Source organism: Echinops telfairi, unplaced genomic scaffold (assembly GCF_000313985.2).
Source record: "Echinops telfairi isolate 266 unplaced genomic scaffold, ASM31398v2 ScPeMD7_70;HRSCAF=299, whole genome shotgun sequence".
NCBI classification, from domain to species: Eukaryota; Metazoa; Chordata; class Mammalia; order Afrosoricida; family Tenrecidae; genus Echinops; species Echinops telfairi.
In genome coordinates, this window is record NW_022103968.1 from 27,068,856 (window position 1) to 27,081,891 (window position 13,036).

Genomic DNA, 13,036 nt, shown 5'->3' on the forward strand with positions numbered 1-13,036 from the left:
ACAAGATGGATTGACACAATGTCTGCAAGAATGGGCTCAAACCTGATACTGTGAATCCAGCACAGGGCAGAGCACAGTTCGTTTTTGTGCACAGAATGGCTGGGAGGGGACCGGGACTCAGGGCCCCTGACCACACATGGTCATGGGAGTCATAGTTTGTGTGCTCCTCCATCACACGGAGGCCTCTGTACCGCATCTCTGTTAGTGAATATTTAGGAGCTGGGAAGCCCTGCGTCAGTTCCAAAACTCCCTTGGAAAAGAACCATGACTCGTTTGGTAAGTTCCAAAATTCCTTTGACGACTGTGACCCAGCTACCCTAACTGGTCCTCAGACCAAAGTGGTCCCTGAGGATGAGGACATCTTTCTGTGACCTTTGTCCATCTTATTTCAATCGGCCCTCGCACGGACTCTACAAGGCTGGGGAAGTGATTTGCCTTAAGTCAGTGTTGCTAGTTGTCAGGAGATTTTGTCTGATGCCTGGAGCTGTTGCTCCTTCACGTAAAAATGTAACAGTCACAAAGAATGAGCCCTTTTAAGTGCCAGGTACTCTGAGGGGCATCTTGGGCACATTACTACCTTATTGAAGCTGAGGTCCCTAACCCTTTCAGGAAGATATGAGGGGGTACCCCCCAAAAAAACCCTGGAATTGCACTGAGCAGCGCAGAGTTTTCATAGTACACACACACACACAAACACACACACACACACATTTGGCAAGCATGGGGCAACTTACTCTAAGTCAGCTGTGTCGCCTGGGAGGGTTGCCTCTGGTCACAGTGAATTTTTTTGTAAAAACAGTTTCACTCGAACCTCGTTTTTTGTGATGGCTAATTTAAGAGAACAGCATGGGGCTGTGAAATTTTGTTTCCTGTTCAGGAAAGATGCCACAGAAATGGTTGAACACAGCTTACAAGGACAGCCCCAGGGGAAAAACTCAAGTGTACGAGTGGTTTTCTTGTTTCAGAAAAGGTGAAATGTTGATTGATGACAAACTCATTCTGGACATCTGCCAACTTCCTGAATGGATGAAAATGTCACCTGGTAGTGCATTTGGAATTTGTTCCACCAGGTCAGACTGTTAATCCAGAATGTTTAGAGTTTAGCGTTTATAAAAAGATAGTGTAACAGGGTGTGATGAAAAAGGCCTGATTTGTGGCAGGTGGGGGACTGGTTTTGCCATCACGACAATGCACCTGCTCATGCAGCCATTTCAGTACACCAGTTTTTGGCAGAAACCAGCATCCCTCTCTTGCCTCATGCACCTGACTCACCTGACCTTGCTCCATGCAACTTCTTTTTGTGTCCAGAATTCAGATGGACATGAAAGGACAGCAATTTAGACTTAGAGCGCTGTCAGCCATCCAAACAGATGAGTTTGAAAAATGTTTCCAAGAATGCAATCACAGATTTGACAAATGTATTAAGTGTAATGGAGAGTACTTTGAAGGTGATAAGGTTGTTTTGTTAAAAAAAAATTAAATACACAGCTTTGTATTTTCTTTGAAAAGAAAATTTCGTGTTCTGGGGGTACACCCTAGGATGCTTCCTTTTTGCAAATGGAAAGGCCGAGATTCAGAAAAGTTTACCTCGCCTGTAGGGAGATGCAACACTTAACCTCAGACTTACTTACTTATTTCTGAACTCATGGTCTGCCTGGTAATCCAACCTGAGGAGCAACATTTTTTCATAGACATTAGAGTTTGAACCCAAACTGGCTTTAGCCTGGACCGGCACTTGCTTAGGGGACAGGTCATGGCTGAGGCTTGTCAGAAACTTCTCCAGCTCCCGGGGCTCTGCTTTTGACATCCACTTCTGGGGTGAGCCGGGCAAAGCTCCAAGAGGAGGCAGCGGTGCCCCTCGCTGGGAAGGGCCAAAGGAAGCTCTGTGGTGTTTCGGTTGTGATTTTGGGTGCTCCACGCAGGCATCTAGAGGGCCTGCTGGGCTTTGGCTTCCTTGATTGTGTTTAGAAGAAAAACACTCTACCACACACGCATAGGTTTGGGAAGGACTTTGAAGGGGAACAGTTTTTAGTATATCCTTCCACCTGCTGTTTTCTGTGTCCCCGTTTCCCCCCCTGTCTCTCAAGATTCCACACGACTGAGGAGAGAGGAGAAACGGTGGGGGGCAGCTTATGAACTGCTTTTTATTTATTTAAAACAAATTATTTTTATGAACTGTTTTTAAGGCTGGTTTAAAGCTGAACAGTTCTCAAAGGTGGGGTCTGGAGACCTTAGTTAGTCCCCCAGATCCTTTCTGAGGGTCTGCGAGGTCAAAACAAATTTTATGATAGACCAAGATGTTATTTGCTCTTTTTACTCTTATTCTCCGAAAAGCCTAGGGTGGAATTTCCCGAGGCTATGTGATATAATGTGTGATTATTGCCATGGATTGAATGAAACGAATATGAGAATCATATTTCCTATGAAAGCAAGCAGCGACACAGGTTTCTCATGACTCTAAAACAATGCTACTCTGCTCACTAAACCTGCCTGGAATAATACTGTTATTTTAAGAATGTTAATGTGATATTAGCTAATATGCCATGGCCTTATTAAAATATCTTAAACAGGTCTGTTTTGATTTCTAACATGGTTACTGGTGATCCATATCATTGACACTATGAACTAAAGTTCTTTGGGGGTCTTCACGAATTTTCAAGAATGTCAAAGGTTTCTGGATGGGGTGGGGAGTGAGAACGGGAGCTCTCAGATCATCATTAGCATCAGATGGACATTGTATCAGGCCAAATTATAGGAGCGAAAAAGAATATCTAGAATCACGGACCTGACCAAATGACACTTCTGGTGGGAAAGACCTCACAGTGACTCTATAGGACAGCGTAGAACTGCCCCTATGGGTTTCTGAGACTGTAAATCTTTAGGGGAGTATAGCAAGCTTCCTCTTTCTCCAGCTGTGGTCTCGAACTACAGCCCGCTCGTAACCCACTTCTCCGATGAGTCAGGATTTGACTCGATGGCAACGAGCAAGCGAGAAAGGCCATGAACAGGGGGGTCCCCTCACCTGGACAGAACCCAGAGGTCAAAGGCTATAAATCGGAAGCCAGCATTGGGCTGGACCCTAAGCAATTAACTATAATCAGAGTAAATGCATTGGGAAAACAATTAGGAATGATATCCCCTCCCTTTTTTAAGCAACAAGATGTTGCTAGGGTATTATGAAAGTGCAGTAAACGGCACAGAGTTAAAGCATACAGTTTGACCCCTTCTGACATCAGGAAAACAAACATTTCCATCCACCTTTTTTTTTTTTTGGCTTCCTTGTTTCTTTGTGCCCCTTCCCAGCCCAGCCTTCTTGGGCCCACCCCTGATCGATAGGCTTCTTGCATTTTCTAGGATTTTAAATAGGTATTCTGGTTTGCTTGGCCTCTTTATTCAGCATGATGCTTTTGAAGTTCACCTATGTTGTGGTCTTGAGGGGGTTAAGATTTGAACCCCCATTGTATCACTGATTAACTGAGTGGGCTTTAGGCAAATTGCGGAATCTATCCGTGCCTCAGAGAGGAAACAATAAATAATTCCTACCTTGTCTAGCTGTGGAGATAAAAGGGTCCATGCATGTAAATAAAGCACACTGTCCAGTTCCTGGTACGTCCTGGACACATGCTACACAGTGGTTATTTCTGACTCTGGGGTAGGAATGAAGGAGGAAACTAGCACAGCACGGGGATGGGGAGAATCTTGTTCAGACTAATTTGTTCCACAGCCCCGGTTTAACTAGTTGCTAAACATTTCCCACTTGCAGACCCAAAACCTCCACCCAGGCCAGCCTCACCAGGAACATTTTCTTCAGTGACAGCCAGGGACATGGAAAGTTGTCACTTTGAAAGCCCTGCTAATTTGGAGGGATCCTGTTGGGAACAAACAAAACAAAACAAATCCCATTAGACTGCTTTGAAAGGGAAAAGGTGTGTTCCTCCACCCGATTTCAAGTCCAACTGGCCAGGTCAGCCCAACCTGGAAGGAACCCCTTTGCCGGGGGACTCAGTGGGTTGACTGGGTCCTGACCAGAGGAGGTGAGAGATGGAGTTTCCGTGCAACTCGCGGCAGCTGGTGCTGGGCTGGGACAAGCGGAGGGTTCTCAGCGTATCCGAGTGGGTTCTCGGCTTCTTGGCCTTTGTGAGAGCCAAGGGCCAGGAGGACTTCTTACAGTCATGTCGTGTCTGCTGCTGGCAGCTCAAGCTTCTTGCGTCCTCACGCTGCCGGGGCGGTAAATGCATTTTCCTAAGCCTGAAGACAGTCTGAGAAGGGGGGGGGGCAACCCCCAACAAAGAGGACACGAGAGAAGAAGAGGAGAGGGAGGGCGCGCGAGGGTTGAATTGCCCACAGTCTGTTCAGGTCTAGCTGGAAAACACAATGAAGTGAAAAGGCTTCTTGGTTGGTGTGCTTTCCTTCATTTTTTCCCAGGGTTTGAAGTGGAGAGGGAGGGATGGGAAAGAAGAAAGGAAGAGGTGGCGGATTGGCAAGGTCTGAGCAGAAGCAGCATGAAACCTTCAGGGTTAGGGAGGGGGAAGTAACTCGGTGATTCTGTGGCTCCCCCCACCCCACCTTGGGCCACCCCCTTAGTGGTCAGTCTCTTGCCTTCCACAAGCGTCTGTGGCTCGGCATGGAGCTGCCAAAGTGCGTTTTGAATGAAGAAAAATTCAAGTCGCTGAAGCCTACCGGGCCCTGCCCTAGAAAAAAGAAAGAAACAATCAACCAAAAATACCTCTTTTAGGGAACAAACAATTTTTCCTCCAGCCGGGGGTGCGGTAGGTGTTGATGTTGGCTTTATTATTTCCAGAATAGAATAATGTTTGCCATCTTTTATTGAGCTCTTTGATTGTGCCAAGTACTACCTTAAGTGTTTTATGAGCCTTGCCTCAAGTAATCCTTACCAGAATCTTGTAAGGTGTGGGTTCTATTATTATCCCCATCATACTGATAAGAAAATGAGCCTTAGAGAGAGGTTAAGAACTTCAAGTCGTCTAACTTAAGTGGCACAGCCAGGATTCATTCCCAGGTCTGTCTGAACTCTGAAACCACATTATTAAAACACTGCACCATGCATATGAGAGAGTACCCCCCCAAACCGGATTTTTTTTTTCCAAATATTTTTGTACAAAACAACTTTATCACCTTCAAAGTACTTTCCATTACTTGTCAAATCTGTGATTCCATTCTTGGAAACATTTTCAAGCTCTTCTGTTTGGATGGCTGACAGCACCGCCCTTGTTTCTTCATTCACCTCTTCTACATCACCAAATCCCTGTCTTTCATTGTTGGAACAAAAAGAAGACACACAGAGTGAGGTCAGGTGAGTCAGGTGCCTGGGGTAAGAGAGGCATGCTGTTTTCTTGCCCAAAACTGGCGTACTGAGATGGCTGCATGAGCAGGTGCATTGTCGAGGTGGCAAAACCAGTCCCTGTCTGCCACAAATCAGGTCTTTTTGTCGCACACTGTTATGCCTCTAATATCTCTCAATAGAAAACACGATGAACAGTCTGACCTGGTGGAATGAACTCCAAATGCACTATCCCCCTCACATCAAAAAACAAATGAGCATTGTCCTGATATTTGACTTCACTTGAGCTCTTTTTGGGGGGGTGAGGTGACAGTGTTGTCTTCCACTGGCTTGATTGATGTTTGCGTTCAGGGTCGTAAGAATAACACCATGTCTCCTCACCAGTAATGACCTTGAGGGAAACGTCTGGGTTGCTCAGGAGCTGTTCTTTCAAAGCACAGCGTGTTTCCAATGGATGTTCTTTTTGCTGGTCAGTTGGAACCCATGGCACAAATTTCCCAGAGACCCTTCTCATTCCCAAGTCTTCATGAAAATTCTTTGAACTGAGCTCCAAGATAGTCCAGATAACTTCTCCATCTCTTCAACAGTCGGTCGTCCATCTTCAAGCACAAGTACACGGATTTTGTGGATATTTTTGTCCGTTTCAGAAGTTGACGACGTCCAGAACGAGGTTTGTCATCAATCGGATTTTCACCTTTTTTGAAAAGAGAACATCTGTCATACACTTGAGTTTTTCACATGGCGCTGTCCTTGTGAGGTCTGTTCAACATCACAACAGTTTCTGTGGCATTTTTCTAGAGCAGGAAACAAAATTTCATAGCCACACGCTGTTCTCTTAAATTGGCCATCACAAAAGAATGAGGCTCGAGTGAAACTATTTTTAGGAAAACTTCACTGTGACCAGAGAGAACCTTCCCAGGTGACGCCACTGGGTGCACTAACTCAGAGTGAAGTTGCTCGATCTCACCTAGCAAGGTGTGTGTGTGGGGGGTGGGGGGGGTGGGGGGAAATGCATACTATGAAAGCTCTGCTTGGCCCAGTGCAATTCTGGTTTTGTGGGGGTACCTACCCTCCTCCCCCATGTAGGTTTGGATAGTCTCTTAAGTAACTTGGTTTACTCTTACTGGGTGCAGGGAAAGGAGGTAGAAGAGGAGTTGAGGCTGAGGGGAAGGGCTTAGGTGGTAATGTCTGAAAGCAACTACATTATTGTTGTCTACCAGTTATAGCTCAGAAACCTAAATCAACTAAATCAACTGCCATCAAATCAATTATGACTTATAGTGACCCTGTAGGATACAATAAAACTACTCCTTTGGGTTCCAGAGGTTATAAATATTTCTAGGGAGAAACAGCCTTATCTTTATCCCCAGGAGCAGCCGGTGGGCTTAACTTGCTGACCTAGTGGTTAGCAGCCCAAGGAATGACCCACCAGCCACCAGAGCTCTTTTCTGACTCCTGGTGCTGTTAGGTGCCATGGAGTTGCTTCTCATTCATAGCTGACTGTATGTGCACCAGAATGGGACACTGCCCGGTCCTGCAATAGCTTCCAGTTGTTATGATGTTTGAGCCCATGTTGCAGTCACTTGTCAGTCCATCTCAGTGAAGGCCATCCTCTTTCTCACCGACCCTCCGCATTACAAAGCACGTCTTGTATCTTCCCTTCTGAAAGAGTATGGCATGAAATGCCAACTCTGCCTCTTACTAGTTTCTCATCTAAAATACAAAGAAACAACTATGCATTCAGTATGGTAGCTGAGAGCTATATGGTGTCAGGCTCTGTTCTAGGCAATAGGAAAAAAAAAAGATAAGCCAGGTAGATAGGGTCCCTGTACCACAGAGCTTCTATTCCAATTGGGGTGATCATTGCACCTACCTCATGGGGTTGATGTGTCTGGAACATTCTCCCCGAGCTCTTCATTCTCAATTTTTCTAATCTCAGTGCAAGATCCCTTTCCTGGTCTACTTCACCAGGTCAATTTCCATAGGTCTACCATACTGAGCATCTTGTGAGTTGTTGGGCTCTTTACCAACGTCTATAAATTGCTAGCACTATGTCTGATATTCTGTTTGTCTTGTTCGAGCTCACCAGTGGTCAGCTCACGTGAGGTTTTCCTTAGATACTTGTTGACTGAATAAACAAATGATATGAAATCATACGCAAGAAGGACTCTGGGTGATCCTGGCACAGTCTGCACTCAATGAAGTGCTGACTCCTCGTACAGAGATACGACTTGTCCCACTCAACTCGTTCTAAATTCATGTTCAAACGCCGAAAAGTTCAAGAACTGAACATATTTTCTCCCATAAGAAATCATAGAAAACCAAATCATTGGTTCTGAGGCCCCCACATCACACTTTTAAATCCATTTCTTTCCCCCAGGACTTTAACACAAAGTTAGCAGCTCTAGGTTGTGGAAATACTCCCTAAAACATCTAAACACAATCCAATCAGTACATCACCTATCAAATTCAGTCACAACGTTATCAGCTTCGTCTTCACCGGCAACTCGCTCCTTCTCCATGCCTCACTGCACGGTGTGCCCGTTCCTGTGTTGAATCTTTCAAACCGGTCTCGGCTGGCTTTGAACACCAGGGGCGGTGCAACTCAGCGCTGCCACATTTTTCATGAAATCACCATGGAGGCTTTTAGCCTCCTCTCATCACTGCCTCTCATTGAGTTGTTTCCGATTTCTCCAAATTAACAGGGACTTGTCATGCTCTCCGTCAGTCTGGGGTCTTTGTTTTGTGGTTAATGACTGCACACCTTTTGCTACATGAACTACTTTAATCGCCCCACCCCCCTCAAATGTTGATCATGTTGACCAAATTAGACAAGCGGCGACCGGATTCACATTCCACAATGGTTTCTTTCTTTCACTATCTCTGGGTTCTCAGTTTCCCTCTTGGCTTTACTGCTGGAATCAATGCAGTGGAATCACTAACCTTCTTTGGAGCCATGGTTTTGCTATTTTATGCAAATAAAGTGCAATAAAAGGCAGAACGACCGATGTCTTAATGTACTGATACAAGGGCTCTGGGTGGGCTGATGGAGAGAGCGGTGCTTAGACGGAGGTGCAGCCCTTTGGGTCTGCAGTGGGAAGAGCCCACTGTGGGCCTCTAAGGTCTTTCAAGTCAGGTTTTCGGTTCCACTGGGAGGATTCTCCAGTGGGTAATACCACGGTTCTTGGCTTCAAACGAGAAAGAATTCATGCCGAAGCCCGTTTGTAATCTAAGTGGGTTTTTATGAAGGACGGGAGAAGGTTCAGGTTTTACAGTCTCAAAAGGGTGTGCTATTTCAGGGAAGCGTGCAAGCCTCGGAAGCTGTGCTGGGGTTCACACTGGTCACGAGCAGCCTCAAGGCACAGCGCACCCACACGTGGGAACTGAGGCCAGAGAGGCTGTCCCAGCAGAGTGCAGGAGCAGGGGCAGAGACAGTAAGGGAGAAGAGGGGCTGTGCGCACCCCTCCCCTCCCAGTAGGCTCAGAGTGGGCGCTTCTGACCAGGAGCAGGGTAAAAAGAGACCCGTCTTCCCGCCACCAGGGTATTTCAAACCTTGGGCTGGGGAGGCAGGGTGGAGGGTATTGGTTGACCCCTTTGGCTGAATTAAGCCCACCTGGGTCGCGTCAAGCGCCTGGACCTAGTTTGGGCCACCCGGGTGTACCGCCCACCTGTCTTGGGGCCTGCATTTGAGCATGCCCCGTTCTGGGGTCTTTCTGGGTGGCTAATGGCTGCCTGATTCCTTCCCAACCTCCTCTATGGGGGCCTTCACAGGCGTGGGAGGGACAACCCCCTGTCCCTATCCTGGCGATGTTAACACGACTATTGAGCAAAACTAAGAACCCCGAGCAGATGGTTTCAAACTCTGCTCTTCGAGTAGTGGAAAGTTGGCGCTCAGAGTCATTCGACGGCCTAAGTATGACTGTATTTAACATTCGTGCCTCTTGCCTTGAAAACTGAAATAAGCCCAATTAGACTCAGATAGCTAGTGTCATCTGGTGGCACGCTTCAACTTGCTGACTCAGCTGCCCTTGGCCTTGGCCTCCTTGCTGGCCCCCTGGGGTTTTGTGTGAGTGTTCTTCCTTTCCATGGGCTCGTAAGTGGCAGGACTGCATATGAATCCAAGCAGTAGACTCTCTAGCCTGAGCTTCTAACCTTAAAACAATGTTATATTGATAGGAAAATGATATTTCAATAACCAGCTGTATTAGTCTAGGTACTTTGGAGAAACAAATCCACAGCAACTCATATATAAGAGAGAGTTTTATGTAAAGAAAAGGTGCATCACGAAAATATCCCAACCCAATGCTGCCCAAGCCCATAAGTCCAACATTAACCCATTAACCCAACACCAGTCCACAAAGTCCACCACCGCACAAAACAGAGGCAATGGTGCCGACTGCAGGAGGAAAGCTGAGTCAGTAAACGAATAAGCATCTCAGCACTAGCAGGGGTCTCCACATGGCTGCTCCAGCACCCAGGGCTGCATCGGGATAGATCCATGCGGCTTCTTCTTGGGGATGTCTTGTAGGAAGTCAATCTTGCAAGCTGAAGCAGGGAACTGCTAAGGCAGCTGCACCCTGGTGCAACCATCACAAAGCAAGAAACCCAAGAGATCGAAAGGCGAGGCTTCACCACCCATTTATCCCTCACCCTTTCAATTAGCCCCACATGTGATTATTGGCCAGGCTGGCACGATTAACTAACTCACCAGCTCAGTAGTTTGAAGCCATTGGCCGCTCCACAGGAGAAAGATGAGGTAAGATGAAGTATATATCCTACTTCTATAAAGAGGGACGGTCTCAGAAACCCACAGGGGCAGTTCTACCCTGTCCTATAGCGTCGCTACGAGTTGGAATCGACTCGATGGCAGGGAGTTTGGTTTTTTCGGTTTATTAGGTAAATCAAGGCTGTTGAGTTCGCTTTGACCCATGCCATTCTTAAGCACAACAGAAAGCAGTGAGCTGTTGCCCAATCCGATAGAGTGTCAAAGCTGCTCCCCGAGGGTCACCTTGCTGTCCCTGGACTGCCCCAAACACGATGTTCTCCAGCACGCAATCCCTCCCCAAATGCGTTCAAATTAAGGGAGCCAGATAATATTCTGTTGTAATCCAGAAGGTTTTCATTGGCTAATTTTTGGAAGTAAATCGTCAGGCCTTTCTTCCAGGGCTGTTTATTCAGAAAGCTCCACTGAAAACTGTCCACCGGGGGTGGGTGCCCTTGTTGGCACCGGAAGCAGTGGAAGCATAGCTCCCAGCATCGCAGTGACATGTGAGCCACCAAGTATGACCAGTGAACAGATGGTTGGTGGGATAGAGAGGACTCCTGGTGGCACAAACAGTGACACTGAAGTAAAAGGTTGACTGTTCAAACCTGCACTTCGGCCCTGTGGGCAAAAGATCTGGCAGGAGAATTCTACTGTCACATAGAGCCGCTAGGAGTCCACATCAGCTTGACAGCCCCTAACAACAGTCACATAGATATGTAAAGCATTGAATGATTATAGCAATATTTATGGATTTTTGTGTGTGTAGATGTATATGTGCGTGTATATATGAATGATTTTGATTCACCACTAAGGGAATAAAAACTCTTTAAGTTTTTGGCCTGCCAAAAAAATTAAGGTCTAAGTCAGTGGCTTGACTTGTTATTGACGATAAGAAATTTATCATTCATCATGACCTTAAGAAACACACACACACACACACACACACACACACACACACACACACCTTTACTGTGGGTTAAACTCTGGTATTTAAAAAAAATCATTTTATTGGGGGATCTTACAGCTCTTATCACAATCCATACATTCATCCATTGTGTCAAGTACATTTGTACATATGTTGCCATTTTTAAACATTTTCTTCCTACTTGAGCCCTTGGCATCAGTTCATCCTCCCCACCCAAATGCCAGTATTTTTTATCCGACTCAATTTTATTTCACTGAAAAAAAAAGTTAGTCCTACCTAATTCATTGATTTCATGACCACCAATTGTCTGAACAACCCTTCCCTGTGTGACTTACTCAAGGTCACAGAACTCTGTACAAAAGTGGAGTCAGAACAGGAACCAGCACCCAGCCCTACTGCCCCCCTGGTGGGTTTCTTGCCCCAAGGCAAAACTCTTATAAAAACTTTCAAACTGCTGAGTTTGATAACCAAAAGCCAATGTTACTACTACCATCTGCAATGATTTCAATTTGGTTGGTCCAGCTCTCTCAGCGCTCTGCAGCCAAGCTGTCTGGAAGGTTCCTCCTAGGACCTAGCAGCTCCAAAGGGAAAGATTGAGCCCTGATGGGTGGCACACCCAGACTTGCTGGAATTCCCATCCAAATGACACTCCGCATTCACACATGGACAAAAGCACACGGCATACTAGATGATTTACTGGGGTCAAAGCTCAAGTCAATGGCAGGCCAAACACAGAACCTGCCACCCAACCTCAGAGTCGGCCAGGCTAAGCGATGAGAAGGTCTCCGCTAGGCAGGGCCCGGCAGCCAGTTAATCTACAACGGCACCTTCTTTTCCTACCAGAGGAAGCTTTGACTTGAATTCCTGGGAGACCTGCCTTCTTGGAATTCAGATTTCCCCGCCCCAGGGCCTAATTTAGCTGGAGTTGGATGCAGAAGCCTAGAGAAAATCGAAACTTGTTTATTTGCTCTCTTATTCCTGGATTTATAATTTGACTTAATATACTGTACGTCTGTACATGTGTTGATCTCAAAAAATGTTTGAGCTTGCTTGCTTCGCTGGTCATGTTGGCAGGCAGCTGTTAAAGCCATCAGGGATGTTTGCTTCCAGCTACAAAAGAAAACATTCTGTCTTTGGGGGCTATGTTGTTGTTGTTGTTCCTGATTTAAAAGGGGGAAATCTGATGTTTCCCAGTAGAGATGCTGGACTGCCCCCATGTCTAGGGCTGAGAATGGCTAAGAAGCTTTTTCGGCACACCTGGCTCATCATCTTTCTAATATTCAGGCTTTTTCTCTCTCCCTGTGGAAATATTCTTAAGGACTTTGGAATGAAATGATTTGAGCAACTGGGCAGGTTTCTCTCCCTTCCCTGGGGAACCTCGTTTATGGCTCAGAATCTCCCCCAAACGCTGGTGTGTTTTCAGCTAAGGGAGAGGCAGGCTGTGCCCCAGGATCAGGTGCACTGACTAGGCAACTGCTGGTGGGACCAAGAAAACATAAGGGCTTCTAACCTCTGCCCAGAACCTTTGAAGGACCATACAAACCCTGACCTTCCTTTGGAGCTTTGGAGAGGCCATCTGGGGAAAACATCATTTCCCCAAATCTATATGAAATCGAGAATTCCTCTGGCTGGGAAGTAAGAAAAACCATATGCCAAACGTGGAGCTCAGATATGCAAATATTTGCTTCCAAAAAAGCGATTTCAACAAGAGCTGTTCTCGGCAAACACACTCTTGAAAACAGACCTGGGCACTGGGGAAAGTACAGGCCAGGAGGCATGAAAGACAGAGATGCCGCAAAGTAGCTGAGAAACAGCAGGACACAAAGGCAGTTCGGCTTGGGGTAGGTTTGTTTTGTCTTTGGAAGGCTCCAACCCGCCTGCAGCAACTAGCTAGAGTAAGGTGACCAGATTTTAACATTCGTAAAGCGGGACAAAAGCGGGACACCATTGATCAAACTCATATCCTGGTGAAATAGCCACATAGCAGCCGAAAACCGTCCACCCTAGCTTGTCGTGCATTCTTTCTAAAAATTGGGACTTTTTT